Source organism: Epinephelus moara, chromosome 7 (assembly GCF_006386435.1).
Source record: "Epinephelus moara isolate mb chromosome 7, YSFRI_EMoa_1.0, whole genome shotgun sequence".
NCBI classification, from domain to species: domain Eukaryota; kingdom Metazoa; phylum Chordata; class Actinopteri; order Perciformes; family Serranidae; genus Epinephelus; species Epinephelus moara.
This window is the reverse complement of record NC_065512.1, coordinates 7,221,691-7,234,307: the sequence shown is the minus strand read 5'-3', so window position 1 is coordinate 7,234,307 and position 12,617 is coordinate 7,221,691. Positions and strand designations below refer to the sequence as shown.

Sequence of the window (12,617 nt, the reverse complement as noted above, 5' to 3'; positions counted from 1 at the left end):
GTGTGTGTGTGTGTGTGTGTGTGTGTGTGTACATATGTCTGACGGAAAGTTAGCAGGTGGGGAAGGAAGCTGTGAAGGGAAAAAGCCTTCAAATTAACAAGAGGCAGAAAAGGAAAAAAAAGTTAGAAAAGAGAAAAGGAGGAAAAAAAAGCGAGAGCAGAGCGTCATTGTTTGGGCACGGCCCGGACAAAATGGCGGCATCTTTTCAAAGGCCTCTGATTGTGAGGAGGGGTATTACTTATAGGCTCAGAGGAGGTCAGAGACAAAGACGGGCTGCCTGTCAGGCTGGACTTAAACAGTTCCAGTTACCAGACCATTTTACCTTCAGAAAGGAGGAGGTTTATTATTTCTCCCAACACTGCCAACGGAACAAAACATGATTTAACCTTCAGTAGAAAAGAGTACAGAAGAAGTGTGAATACATGCTAAAACAACCTGTCAAGAAGAAACTGAACTCTTACCCAATCATTCAGACAATACTGGTGCAAATACCCAAATAAAACAAAATTAAGTAAATCCTAGAGCAGTTAGAGGAGATAGTATTCTACCTTTGCAGAGAAAAGATCAAAATCTTAGAGTAAAAAATTGCATCTTGTTTAAATTTAGGAACAAGAGTCAACAGCCACCCTCGCAGCTCTGAGGCTGTAGGCTGCTTTGACACAGCAGAGCTTTGATAATTATCAAACACGGAAATCCAGCGTCGGAGGCCAGCTCAGAGTCATAGTCACAGTTTCATTTTGACAGCGTTCTTGTACAAGTGCTTGTGTTTAGATAACATTCAAAGGGACAGTTCACCCCAAAATCAAACAGACCTTGTGAGCGTTTTCATGTTGGAACAATTTTTATTCTACCAAATTACTCTAACCAACCAAATCACTGTGCAGAAGGAAGCATGCATCTACTGCTAGCTCGAGCCCGTTCTCACTCCGGAGTCTTCAAAATCCAGCGATTGGTCAGTGACTTGCAGCGTCGGAAACCAACAAAAAAAGGCGTCCTTTAACGTCAGCATGATATGCGGCCAGTTGCCATTATAGTTTAACAGCCCCGGTGGCGCCGGGGGGAATGCAGTGGGACAAGGACTAAAGTTAAGGTGGCGAAAGCCCAAGAGGGCCGGGCGGGAGTGGTGGTGGATGGGTCAAACAAACATCGACTTTCACTGTTCTTTTTTTTCCTAAACCCAACCATGTGTGTTAGTTGTTGAAGGGAAAAAAAATGTCCATTTGCGGTTTTGTACCGATGTAGTGCTTTTATTTTGAAAGAAGAACATCAACAACCAATACACCCAGGGTACCTTGCACGTCGCATCTGGATATGGAAAGTCATTATGTGATGATGTTGGAGTGAGAATGTGTTGCTAGCTCACCTAGCACCACTGAGCTAGCTAATGTTACAGCTCAGCCAAGGAGGACTCCATTAATGTTTACATCTCACACTGGCATGAACATGAGCCTCTCATTGACGAGTAGATGCACACTTCCTTCTGCACAGTGATACGGTTGGTGGTTGTAGTTCAGTAGGAAGAAAGTAGTCCCCACATGAAACTGCTCTCAACAAGGTCTGTGGATTATCTTGTGTAACTGGGTCATGACTTTTGAAAAGAGACACTGATGTTGAGTTTTTCAAATGTATCTTTTGGCACTTTGAGCACCACAAGCTGAGTGCCATCTCGTTCCATTATATTGGAGAGAAGGCAGACATCTCTATGGCTGATATGTCCAACACTCGACAACTCACACCAAAACAATCTAGACTGATAAATAGCCCTACAGCTAAGAGGAAAAATATACATTATTTTGGTTTTGGGGTGAACTGTCTCTTTAACATTTGCAAGGTTTGATTCCTCTTGTCAAATTAAAAAGGGTTTTACAGAAACATGTTTGTTTTTATCAGACTAAAGTATTGAAAAAGTACCAAAACTCTTTTTGCAGATGATACCCAACCCTTATTCAACCTCATGTGGTTTACAGTTCAGCCCTCAAAACAAATGCTGATTGCTGGTGTCTTCCTGTCTCACAGGGAGTGATGTGTGTCATGTTTCCAGTTTGATATGAACATGATACGATGTCATCATCAACAGCTGACAATGTAGGCAAGAAGATGTCACAGCCGGGCCCACACAGGCTGAATGAGAGATGATTACTGGGAAATGACGTTCAGAAATCAGAGACTATAGAACAATGTGAATGTAGCATCTTTAAAATCAGCCTCTATATGTGTCTGAAGGGACTTTTTGTATCAGCCACTGAAGCCTGATAATCTATGTTTGGAAAACAGGGTGGAGCCTGAGAGGAGTGTGTTTCCAGCTGCAGCTCATCACCTGCAGCCTCCTGCCTACACACCTGCCTACAATTAGTCATCAGGCCCAGTCGACTATATATCCACCGCTTTAGCCAACATTGACTGTTTTGTCAGGTTCAGAGCTCCTCAGCTACCTCTCTGACTGCCTTGGCAGCAATACTGGAGTTTTCATACTTTGACCATACTTTGTGCCTTCAAACCTCTGCCTTGTGTAACTGCACGACTCCTTCTGTGCCAGTTTCTTGACTTCCCATAAACACTTTTTGGCAAAAACACCAATCTTGACTTTCACTAGTCATCAGATATTTTTAAAAATTTGTATTTTCCTCTACCTTTTGGCCTCTAGTCCACATGCAAACAGAGTTTTAGGTCACTTAAAGATTTTTTTAAAAACCTTCTAAGGTGCAGATCTTTCCAAACTCCGGTTACTCTGTATCTGTGTGGTATAAAGATGGACGATGTTGTCTCCACTGACCCTAACTGTACAAACATAAAGCCAAAATATCCCGGATACAGCTGCTGCCTTCTTGCGCTAGTGACGCCATTTGGAGCCAGAGTCTACGCAGCAGCAATCTCCGCCGATATCGAGTTTCCACCAGTACACCCGTCCAAACAGTCACGAGCAGCACCATTGATAGTGAGCTGCTACAGTGAGCAGCTGTCAATCATGACCTCAATCCCTCTTTTTTCAAAAATCAAATTACTAGTTATAACCAAACTTATCAGAAAAACAAACAGTCAAACACACATCATCGATAAGAACATTTATTTGAGTTCTTAGTTTGGTCTCATTTGCTAACATTGATGGAGGCGGGGTTTCTGACCTATACTTCAGCCAGCCACCAGGAGGCGATCAAGATGATCTGGCTTAAATTTTGGGGAGCTGTAATGTCCTCCATCTTTTTATACAATCTATGGTGTGGACATGTAATTGGAACGCTTGAGAAACAATGACATCATAACCTCATTTGCACGCTGATTGCTGTTGCTTTGTGTAATGAGCATGACCCAGAGACAGCAACAACAACAACGCCAAACAACCGGTTTGTTTACATTTTGTTAGCACTCCATCATTTAATGACTACTGCACATTTAAAACTTGGTGCCGCTGCAAAGAGTTCACGGACGACTGGGGAAATATTAATTTTAAAGTATCTGTATCCATGTAGAGATGGCCTGAAACTGATAACACATCACGCAACCACAAAGTTTTAGGACGCATTAACTGTCTGTGTGAATCAAAGCACAGCGCAAAAAAGATTTAAGTGTGTTTCTGAGATTGTGTGTGTGTGTGTGTGTGTGTGTGCAGGGTGGAACAGAACCATTTAACACATGTGTATCCTGTACAATGTTTGACTGCTGTTTTATGACTAATATATGGGAGCGTTTCTCTTTATCACTCCATCACACAAACTTAGGTCAGCTTTGGAACCCAGCGCCGATGGCTTGCTGCCAGCTTGGTAACATAGACTGTATGCAGGCCTTTGCATGCTCAGTAAATGTTCCCTGATGCCCAGCACAGAAAATGCAAATCTGCCAGGCGTAGTTTCCATTTCAGTCTTAAGCCACAACATTTATCTCATCAGGGTTGAGCACCTTCTTAAAGTTATTACAGTAAATGTCATTGGTGTTGTACATGCAAATGTGCCTAGCGTCTGTTTGGCCTCAACTGCATCGTATGGCATGTGGCCTATTCTGGGTTAGTTTACCAAACACGCCTGCAACTTGATTTATAGTCACCACTCCTACTGTAATCAGCTGAGGCCTTAAACGGGATGTTTGTAAAAGTTAAAACCAACACTGATATTTCTAAAGTGATGTGGTTCAGATTACATATATATGAGCTGGGTTATTCATCAGGGTGAAGGGGATGGTGGATGGCGTGACACCAGGGTGAGACAGCTGTCAAGCAACAGACAGCATCAGAGCGCTGTTTAAAACCAGCAAATGGGTATTTTCTGAACCAGTGTTCAGGACATTTCCAGCCGTGTTTGTAGCAGCAAAAATGGGTATTTTTTTTAACGACAGGTCAGGACAACCATGTTCGTAGCAACAACAGCACTTATTTTTAATGACAGTTTGGGACAATTCCAAAAGTGTTTGAAACAAGAAAATTTACTTTTTAACAAGAGTTTGTAACATTTACAGGCGTGTTTGTTTTTGGCAAAAGTGAGTATTTCTTAACTACAGTTTGGAACATTTCCAGCAGCATTTGTAGCAACATTATTTTATTTTTTAACAAGCACTCCAGACATTCCCAGCTGTTTTTTGTAGCGACAAAAGCAGGTTATCTATTATTGTTGGGACATTTCCAGCCATGTTTTTCGCAGCAAAAGCAGGTATTTTTTAACAACTGGTCGTTTTTTGTTTTTTTAGATGGTTGTAGCAACAAAAGTATTTTTTTGTTGTTGTTGTTTTTTTTTAACATATTGGGACATTTCCAGTCATATTTGTAGCAGAAAAAGACGGCATATTTTTTAAAATAAGTCGGGACATTTCCAGACGTATTTGTAGTGGCAAAAGCAGTTCTTTTCAACAGTAACAGTTTGGGACATTTCCAGGAGTGTTTGTAATGAAATTTATTTTTCAAAAAGAGTTAGTAACATTTCCAGCCATGTTTGTAGCGACAAAACCAGATATTTAAAACCAGGGAATGATCCTCTCCTAACTCTTGTGCTAAAACTGATCCACAATGCAACCACAGTGTTGTCACAACATAAAATTCAAAACTGAAATGTAAAGAAACACAAGGTTTCCACATATCTGCTACATAATGCAAAATATGTGTGGTTTCACAAACCCGTACTGCTGACATTTATCACAGTGATTGGGTTGTGTCACTCCTAACTAACACAATTCTCACAGAAGTAAGCTCAGGAGCATTTAGGATTTACTCAAAAAGGAACTGAACAAATGCCATAAAAATGTATATATATGTATATAGGACCTGATAATAAAAACTATTAGATTAGCCTCACTGCACCAAAGCTTCACACCAAAAATGGTTTCATATGTTGTTATAAATCATGTTAGGATTACACCAGTGAGCCGTGATGAGTCACTGCAACATCAAAGAAAAAAAGAAGAAGCTTGGCATAACAACAAGTCAAACAGTATAAATCAAACAGTATCTATATTACAATCACAAGTTAGTTAATTTATCACATTAAAGTCATTTTATTATCATTTCCCTCTCTGCTCTCTATCTCCAACCCCCACCCTGCTCCTCTCTGACTTGCAGTGACTCCTTAATTGGGGCTCAGCTGACAGGTTTTCCCCTCAGGGAGCAGGAGCCATGTGGACCATCTGCTTCTAGTCGCAGGATGAACAGGTGTCCCACTCCCCGCCGCCTGCCTGCACCTTACCCAGCCTCTCGAACACAGCGTGGCACGACGCTGCTGCAGCGTAGCCGCTGTTTACACAAGATAAATCGGAGTAGTTCTATTTGACCTGTGTGGCTTCTCCATCTCAAACAAAAGAGGAAACATATGGAAGTGCCACCAAATCTGACGTGAAAGTAAAAGCCTGTTATTGCAGTTCTTTTTAATAAGCTTTTCTCATGTCTGCGGCCCACGTAATCCACAATTATCTCACTTTGGTTTGTACCTTTATTAAATTAATGACCTCTGCAGATCCTTTCAACTGCTCTGTGTTGCTGTGTTCACACACAGCGGGGCAAAACCACACTTTTTTTAAACTTTATTTTTATTTAAGGAAGCCCACACTGAGGCTGGGTAGATATCATCATTGATTTTGGATATCATAGTATTGTAAGTGTTTCCTTTTCCTGGTTTTACAGGCTGTGTTACAGTAAAGTGGTGTAACTTTCTGAACTTACCAGACTGCAGCTGTTCTATGATTTGCATTTACCCACTGAGTCATTGCATCCACATCACTGATGATCACTTTCCAAAAATCTCTTTGTAAGTATTCTGTGAAAGCTCCAACAGTCAACCTACAACAACTATTAATATTTATGAAAATATCAATATATTATCGTATCTTACTTGATTTTCTATATGTCCGTGTTTGACATTTTATGCAGTAGTGATAAAAATGTTTATTATTTAGCCTTTTCATGTCCATATTTCTGTGTCTGTTTTCTGTCTGATTTATTACCAGTGTTGCTCAGAGCTCATTTAACATTGTCATTATCAACAGTGCGGTCCAGTTAGTTACACAACCTCCTCACTGAAACGATCCCCCTCAGAAAATTATCCTAATGTGTTTGATTACAGCAAAAGAGTTAGGATTAAGTGTAGGGCTGCAAGCTACTCGAGATTATTGTCACTGTTGATTAATATTATGTTGATTTTCTTCACTAATAATAAATTAGTTGTTTGGTCTATAAAAAGTCGATCAGTGTTTTCCAAAGGCCAAAATTACGTCCTTAAATATCTTGTTCTGTCCACAACACAAAACATCACTCAAACCGATTAAATCAATCTAACTAAATAGCTGACAGCTAATTGATTTAATGTTAAATAGCTATAGACTGGCGATGATAAGGAGGGAGGGAAATGGCCAATGTTTCGGAAGATGTGCAGATATCTGTCCATAGATTAGTGTTAAGCCCAGGTCAGACCAATGATTTTGCGACGAGATGAAACCATTGTGGAACATTGCAGAGAAAAGTTGAATCGGTGTGAACTGACTCATCTGAGCTCGACTCAAGCCGGCTGATGGCGTCACCTGCAACTCAGCTGGTCAAATCGCTGGCGGCTGGTTTTAGGACGTGAAGCTTGTCACCTGTTACTACAGCCAGTCGGCTTGTACTGAAGCCCGTTAGTCACAGCCACAAAATAAACCTGAAAAGCTGCAAATCAGAACAGAAGTGTTGCATAGAGATGATCCACAGTCTCATCTAGTTGCATTAGTGTGAACTGGCAGGTTTTTATAACGTAACAGAACAGCGCATCTCAAGTAGTAGTTGACAGCAAACATTGAATTTCCCCTCAGGGGGATTAATAAAGTAAATAAACTTAAAACTTTTAATGCATCTCCCTGTAAATCTTTGGTCTGAGCTGGGCTTTAGGTGTGACCCTTTCACACAATTCATCCAAATGGGTGAGGAGAAAAAGAAGAGAGGACAGAAGAAAGAGAAGGTGTGAAGATAATCCAGGCAGAGGGACGGATGAATGTGTGTCTGTAATGAAACAGCAGGCGCAGAGGCTGCACCAGCTCTGCCTTCAGCCCACTGCGTAAACACTGAGCCAAGCACCAGGGATTATTCTGGTCCCTTAACAAGGCCTGAGAGGTGGATACAGGGAGAGGAAGAGGTAGTCCAGCTGGTATCATCCACACACACACACACACACACACACACACACACACACACACACACACTTCATAGGCATAATGCTGTACTAACAGCCCCCACACATGCTCCTACCTATATGGAGAGGGTAGCCAAACAAACCAGACCAGACCACATGGTGTGTGTGAGTGTGTGTGTGTGTGTAGAGGGGGATGGGACAGGGTCAGCGAGGACTTTGAAGACACAAAAGATTGGCCTAAGGCCCAGTGCCCTCTGGGTCATTTAAGGAGGCAAGGAGGCAGCAGGAAAACACACACACACATGCACACACCACCTGCTGTTTGCGCAGGCTCGTGTTTGGTGTAATGGAGATGGAGTGATTCAGCAGCCACACAAAGCAGGACACATTGCTGAGATTTACCACATAACTCAGACCAATAAAACCTCGCCAGCAACCTGGTCAGCATCTTTGGAATTGTAGTTTCCAAAGAGGAACTGCAACTATGGATGACAGTCATCCGTTTCCACTGAGCAGTCTGGTTCAGTTCAGTTCAGTTCAGTTCAGTTCAGTTCAGTTCAGTTCAGTTCAGTACGCCTTTTTTCCATTTCCACTGTGAAAAGTTGTGGATGGTACCAATAGAACCGTTCTGTACCGTCCCTATGTTTGGTCCCCCCTCTGTTGGGGTACCTAGCACACAGATCTGGTACTAAAAGGTGGAGCTGTGAACACTGCAGTCTGTTGATTGGTCAGTAGAGGACGGTCACTCTGCTCAGGGCTGAGTTGTGTCTGGTTCTGAGGCTCATGTAACCACTGTTCATACTGTGGAGTTTTATTAGTGACTGTAACTATAAAATGAAAGGATGTTTTGCTGCCTCTTGACTGAATTCACTGGACCAACTACTAGAAACTTATAAGGTGGAACGTTACTTGTAATGTTACTTAATGCATGAGTTTAAGACATGAATCCACATTCACAATTTTAAATTTCAATATGACAACTTTGACCATTATTTAAGTTTTTATTGTCTCTCTTGGATGACCTAAACTTTTAGTAGTGAGTGGATTTTCAATTGTTCCTGTGAGCTCTGGAAACACTAGACCCCTGCACTTGCCTGAGAAGGACTCAGTATTCAAAACCGGTATTTCTGAAGACTCTCACTCCTGTCTGTTCTATTTTGCTCTGAAAATGTCGGCGTGCAGCCTCGTTCTGTGGACGATAAACAAGTACTGTTTGCAGTGGAAACACTAGGGTCTAGGTACCATGTCTGAAGGGTTACTGTTGGTTCCAAAGGTACCATACTGAAAGTGTTTGGTGGAAACGGGGCTATAGAGTGCGTGCACAGTGGATCATACGTCATACAAAATATTCCACAAAACTGGCTACACATCTAAAAGGCCAAGATCCTTATAAATTCTCTGCCATGCATTTTGTCTCTACTGCTCCATGTGCATATTCCAAAACAATGGACACCAAAACACACTCAAAATTAACAAACCTGCATGGAAATGAGGTGTTAAGTCTTAAAAACATTAAATCAGTTGAGTTACACAAAAATGTACAGCCACACAGTTGTCATGAATGGGGACATTAGGACCAAAATCGTTTTTGCACCAGGCTGTAAACAAGTTTATCTCTGTGGTACGGCTGAAAATGTTAATGTTGCTTTCAAATGGTGTTTACCGTGTCATTAAAAGAGTCCATACGAACGCCCCATGTTGTTGTACTCACAACCTCATAGGTGGAAATATTTGGATGACTCCAAGTCCTAAACACAGGCTCATGAGTTCTATTCGAACATGTGGGTCTGTAGGTATTGACTCACTCTTGGAGCCAGCCTCAAGTGGCCATTAGAGGAACTGCAGTTCTTGGCACTTTCACATCGGCACCCCCGGAGGCTGCTAATCAAACACAACACACTTTTGTCTATTGCCAAAGAGCAAACGTAAATAAGGAGAGATACTTTCAGAAGTGTTGCAGAAGAAAACTAGAAAAGCACTCGGAGAGCGCAGACCTCCGCCAAGCAGCTCAGACTTCCCGCCATTTTATTATTTTACCCACTTCGCTTCAACCGATCACCACCAAAATTTTATCATCTGTTCCTTGTCCCATTATCAACCTTTCCTGAAAATTTCATCAAAATCCGTTCAGAGGTTTTTGAGTTATTTTGCAGACAATCATTTCATCAAAATCCGTTCAGAGGTTTTTGAGTTATTTTGCAGACAATCAAACAAACGTCGGCGAAAACATAACCTCCTTGGCGGAGGTAATAAACACTGAAAAACTAGAAAACTAAAAACCGGTGCTCCAGGCTCCCTGATGTTGCTGGGGTTCCTGGAGCCTAAAGGGATTTTGACAGCTTTATTCCAGGAAGAGAACATCGGGGAATTTTCCCAGTGAGAGTGCGGGTTAATATGGGAAATTTTGGACAGAGACAAACCAGGAAATGAACGGACAGTTTAGTCCTGGAGGCACTTTGGCATGATCATGAAAAGTCATGGAACCGTCATGGAATTTCATCTTCACAGCTCTCATGAAATGTCTTTCAGAGTACATACAGCACTCACACACACACACACACACACACACACACACACACACACACATACCCAGACTCACAGCTCCCTGATTAAGTCATGATAGATCGTCCCCACAGGGCCTGGCCTATTGAACACAGTGTGTCTGTGCTGTGTATTAGCAAACATTCACATTAACATATATGCTGCATGCTTGTATGTGTGCGCGTATGTGCGACCATGTGTCTGACCGCGTGCAGGTGCGTGTGAGAGTGTGTGTGTGACACTGGGGCGAGTGCCGGGTCAGCTGGGGTCAAAGAGGAACAAAAGAACGGAGCAGCTCCCAGCTGCCGGGCCAAACGTCACCCAGCACCCCCCCGCCACCACACTCATCCCCCTTTCTTTTCAGTGGAAGCGTGCCGCTGTCCTGCTTCTGCTGACACATGCACATTTACACACACACACACAGACGCACACACGTCCCGCCCAGCAGTCCACAGTCATGTCTAGAGCCCGCTGCAGCAGGCGAAGGGGGTAAAAGGGCACATGGGGACATATGCAGAGCACGCATGGATGCAAATGCACAACACAGACGGACATCTGAACGCACACATCAGATTCCCCTCAGGTCTATACAGCTTCTTGGCAAATAAAAGTCACAAAACACAGTTTAAGCAGCTTGTTTGTGCAACTTTAGACAAAAAGGTGCAGGAAATAAAGAATGTTACACTGATGGAGTCACACTTTGTACTGCTGGTTTGGTCTTATAGACTATTCAGATCAGTCACTTCAGTCAAAGTGCCAATGACACCATATAAAAATTCTATGACTAAAAGTCTTCAAGTCGATGTTGAGCCTCAAAATGTTCCTAAATGTAAAACTGAAAGCAACATTATTGAAAATGTCCCTTTTCAGAGTGCATTATTAGTACATTTGTATAGTATTACTAGACATATCACTCTTCTTCAGTCATTCAAATAAAAGGCTCAAAAAGACTTTAAAGGTCCAGTTCAACTAAATATTCTCACATCTACCTCTAATAGTTTTGGTTTTACTTTCCCAGGTTCTAAAATTACTCACCTCTGAGATCAGCTTAGGCCTCCATAGTCAATATGTGGAGCATTCGATACTTAGTTTCTGCATCCCTATGTTCATCCCTATGTCTCCTGCCTTTTCTCTTTCCTTTGCTGTTGTGCTCCGTGGGAGAGGTAAGCAACACTGCTCTCGTAGTAATTTCTGTGTCACTTAGGCCCTGTTTAGACGACAACGGTTTCTCTAGAAACGGAAAAGTCTGTCCTTTGCGTTTTAAAAAACTTCTGTGTTTATATGACGACGTTATTGAAACGATCCCCGTTCACACGGAGCCGCAAAATCCACTGGAAACGCTGTAGTATGCACGCCAGGCCAATGGGTGGCAGTGTAAATTTGCAAAGCAACACCACGGCATGACGCCATGCGTCTGCGCTGAAGCGCCTTCTTCTACAACGCCGCTGTCGTGTAAACGATCGGCCAAAACGCAACTAAAGTTTACCGTTTTCAGTTGAATAAATATAATATATAAATATATATAAACGGGGCCTTAATTTGTGTCGGGGCTAGAGTTAATATGGTCGCGTTTGACAGGTGTTTTTAACTCTTGCTGTCAGGAATAAACAGAGATCACCTCCAAGGATATTCACAGTCTGGGCCTCCTCATATCAACACAACACAGACAACACTAGAGTCCACCAGTTACATTTTGATTCAGAAATTTTTTTTTACATATAGTTATAGATGGACTCAAATCCTGGGTGAATAAAACCATCTGCATTGCTTGATGCCACCAGAGACACGTGAGAAAATAATGTATTCTCTCTGATATAAATGAACCCTTTTAAAGGTCTCGTGTGAAGGATTTGGTGGTATCAGGCAGTGAGGTTGCAGGTGGCAACCAACCGAGATCTCTTCACGTTGGCCAATACAGTGGCCGAACACAAAAGGCCCTATCCAGAGCTAGTTGGTACTTCCCAAAAGACAAGGATGCTTCCTTAGTAGGACTACAGAGGCTAGGCAAGACATAACATTCATTAAACACATATGGGAACAGGCTAGCAATTGCCAAGGTGTGCGTCATTGAAGAGACCCCAAAATCATGCGCAAAGAAGTGTTGGTACTTAAAGCCCCCTGAGGATACACACATGCATCGGAGGACTCAGTCCTTAGAAGAATTCAAAGTATCCATGACACTGAAACAGTCCTTCGACCAGATTTGATGACGTACCCTCCTTGAAATTCAGCCTTTTAAAGGGAAATTTCGGTTTATTTCAACCTGTCTCCTATCGTCCTAAATTTGTTTCAAGTGACTAGTGACATAAAAATAATAGTTAGCATGTTAGCCATTAGCCTAGATACAGCCGGGGCGCATAGTAGCGTCAGACCTGTTAAAACCTAAGTGAACGGGCAACCTTCAAGTGCAAAGTTAGTCCACTAAACAAGCTTTTTTTCAACAAAGACCGCCTCATAACGTTAGGATAAATGTCAGAGAACATATAGAAAACGACATGTAAA

At 42.2% G+C, this 12,617-nt stretch overlaps 1 protein-coding gene across 2 annotated transcripts in view; it reads right to left on the bottom strand.

Moving 5' to 3' along the window:
- Positions 1–12,617, bottom strand: part of il1rl1 (interleukin 1 receptor-like 1) — a 331,020-nt gene that overhangs the window by 280,315 nt on the left and 38,088 nt on the right. The window lies entirely within an intron of this gene.